This window comes from Amblyomma maculatum, chromosome 4 (genome assembly GCF_055883805.1).
Source record: "Amblyomma maculatum isolate TAMU_Amacu chromosome 4, ASM5588380v1, whole genome shotgun sequence".
Taxonomy (NCBI): domain Eukaryota; kingdom Metazoa; phylum Arthropoda; class Arachnida; order Ixodida; family Ixodidae; genus Amblyomma; species Amblyomma maculatum.
Window position 1 is genome coordinate 165830321 of NC_139347.1, and position 3462 is coordinate 165833782.

The 3462-nt window shown below is 47.4% G+C and overlaps 1 pseudogene; it reads left to right on the plus strand.

Annotated features, from left to right (window-relative positions):
• The first annotated feature begins 996 nt into the window (after window positions 1–996).
• Window positions 997–1851, plus strand: LOC146193423 (very long chain fatty acid elongase AAEL008004 pseudogene; annotated as a pseudogene).
• Window positions 1852–3462: the final 1611 nt, after the last annotated feature.

Sequence of the window (3462 nt, forward strand, 5' to 3'; positions counted from 1 at the left end):
TCCCCGGGAGTCCAGCCGAAGCACTGGCGAACACGCCGCAACCACTGACGATCTGACTGACTGACTGACTGACTGACTGACTGACTGACTGACTCAACAAGCGGCGCGGTCGCTTTAAATAGGGCGCGCCGCGTTTGTTTGTTAACACGCGCCAAAGCTAGCGCGCACACACACATAGCTTCGCTGGTTATAGCTCCCTCTTCTCCTCCAGTCGAGCCGCGCGTCGTCATTGGCCAGGTCCCACAGAACTTTCTCGAAGGGCCTGGCACATTCAAGGCCGATGAGCCACCGTCCTCCCCGGGCAATGGGAAAGAGGGTCACGGCAGCGCGTACAAAGCTACGCGCTCTCCCGCGCGGGGAAGGGGCTTTTCTCTCCATGCTCTCCACGCGGCGGCGCGCGCGCCTAGCGCTGTACCGGCTTGATGAAAATGGGCGCCGATTTCGTGACAGCGCCATACCCGAGGAATATAAAGGCCCAGATCACTGGAAGGTTTTATACGAAGTACCGGTCAGTATTCTCTTCAATTGGTGGATATGAGGTAAAGAAGTATGTTAGCTTTGCAAATATAGCACTTATACCTGACGTGAAAGGCAGCTACCTAAAGCAGCACAGCCTTAGCCATGGGCAGCTTTAAGCAATCGACGTGGGAGCTGCTAACACGCGCGTTTGCAAATCAACGAACGGGCGCCCACCATAGAGGGTACACGCTTCTTGGCATGGACGTCACACAGTCCCTTTAGACAGGAACAATTTGTACTCGGTCCACACCACGCGCGTCCGACCTTTTCGCACGCGCCATCGGGCCGGTTTCACTGGTGTCCCTCCTCCTCTGTGGATGGCTGCCGAGTCAATAAATATAAGGGCAACAACTCGAAGCGGTGCTAGTCGATCTATCGGGCTGCCTGTTACCGTTGTGTATGGCTCCTTTCTGGTTCAACTGTGCATAGAAACGACGTGTGCGCGATTAAACAAGCGGAACGCCGACAGTAGTGAAAATGACCTCTACTGCAGTACGTAGCTTTCTCGACAGACTGGCGAGGGAGGTCATACTGGAACGGGATCCTCGCACTGCGGAGTGGGTGTTGCCCGGAAATAAGGCATTTCTACTCGTTCTGTTTACAGTGTACGTGTACGTTGTGAAAATAGGCGGGCCTCGCTTCATGAATGATCGCAAGCCGTACGACGGTATCAAACCAGTTGTCATAGTCTACAACGCTTGCATGGTGGTGTTGAACACGTACTTCATGGCGGCGTTCCTCTCCAGGACATATATGGGCGGTGGCTACAGCTTAACCTGCCAGGGCATCAATTACGAAGCTCGCGACGAGAAGACAATGAGCATGCTGAACCTACTCTGGTGGTATCTTCTAGTGAGAATCGCCGATTTCATGGACACCGTGTTCTTCGTGCTTCGGAAGAAAGACTCACACGTCTCCTTTCTTCATGTCGTTCACCATATGCTGGTTGTCTACAACGGCTGCTATGGCCTTGGCTACGGCCCTGACGGCCAAATAGCCCTGAGTATCGGCCAAATAGCACTGTCTCGTGCATGTGGTCATGTACACCTATTACTTGCTCCATTGCTCCGACCGGCCGTCCAAAAGCATCTCTGGGGGAAGCGCTACTTGACCCAGCTCCAGCTGGTCCAATTCAGCTGCGTCTTCATGCACATGATGGTGCCCATGTTCGTGAACTGTGGTTATCCTAGGGTTCATATTTACATTATGCTCTGCGAAGCCGTCTTCTTCTTCATCATGTTCGCGCGATTCTACAGACAGGCTTATAAGGACAGGAAGGCCCCTGCCAAGCAACATGTGGACAGTGATGCCCTCAAGAGCAAGGTTCAGTGAGAGCTCGAGCTTTTCATCGGTGTTATTTGGACTCCGCCAACTGCCTCGTTGAAGATCTGTGAACTTAGCTGGAAGATCTTGAAACTGGTGCGAGTACATTTGTAGTTCTCTCTACATCTAGACTGCTGATAACGTTGGTATAATTCCATTAGTGACCTGCTTTTTACACGGCGAGCTAACAGAGTGATGCCAAATTTTTTTGTATATTAAAAATCCGAGCACCAGCTGATCCCCGATGTGTGAGTGGATGTCCAATGGACTGATTGTTTACATATCTTCCCGCACAGATCAACTGAGGAGTGGCCAACGGAATCCTTTCTTCAGGATGAGCTTTCAGCATGCATATTTTGTGCGCTTGCTCCCTAAAAATTTGCAGCAGAGGAGGTTGCGGATGTGGACTACCTATAACGCAAGGTAGGCATTGCCCTCTTGCGTGTTTACTTCTATATGCAACCGTGTGAAGGGGCTATTGGAGACGAACTAAGTGCGCGGCTGAAGGCTGATTGTGTGCCAAGTGAAGATACCTGCGGAAATAAAGCGAATGTGTGCTTGTTGTCCACCCCAGTAAAATTGAAACGAAATATTCAGCATCAGTGTAAATTGGCGTCGTTCTCAAAACCGCCGTTGATTATACTATGCCATCGCTTTCAGTGGATTCCTGCGGATGGGAGATAAAGGGATAAAGATCGAGATGTGTAATTTTCGTGCCAGTGGTTTCCAAAAATCATGAATATTTCTAGTTTTTTGTTTTCGCTAAAGCAAAACCCAAATATGCTTGCGAGTACAAAACAAAAATCTGTTTTATCGCCTGTGTCGAATATGTGGGGCTGGCTGGCAAGAAGACGGGGAAGTAGTAAGTTGCACACCTTGTAAGTATATATTCTACTAGTACAAACGCTTGCGAAGAAAACAATTATGCTGTGCGTACAGTCGTATAAGGCTTAAGTTCTGATACTCGGCTAATGCGATTGAACCCACTTTTGCATCCTTTCAATGATTAAACTAGAAATATTCCTGCTCATGATTGTTATGGTTGCGGAATGTTTTGTATAAAAAGGTGATTTTATTGATGGAAATGCGATCTCAATGCAAGTATGTAAGACAACTTCATATTACAGGTTCTGCACACAGTCTATGCGCGTAAATATTAGAGCGTTTCCTGTTAAAGTTGTGAAAGGCAAATTTAATAGCAACACTCATGAATATGTCGCATTTTCTTCTCGTTACGCTACAAGAGGCAAACATCCTTTCACTTTGCTTCCTTTTCAAATATAAAATAATATTTTTAGATAGTCATTCTTTCCTCGTACTGTTGTGAAGTGGAACGGCCTTGATTGATGGTGCGTGGGTTGGGGTGGAAGACATACAGCAATTTCAGGTGTTCTTTAACTTAGCGTGTGAAGTGTTTGTCCATTGTCATTTACAGTCACTTTTTTTGTCTTGTAATTCCATTCATGTATTTTATGTTATTTGTCAATATTTTATTATTGCTTTTGCAATTTTGATGTTCACTGTGGTCATTCCCACCCTACCACAGCTCCTATCTTGGGGCTAGCAGTATTGTAAATAAATCAATAAATTATATTATATATGCGTTGCGCACAACATCGC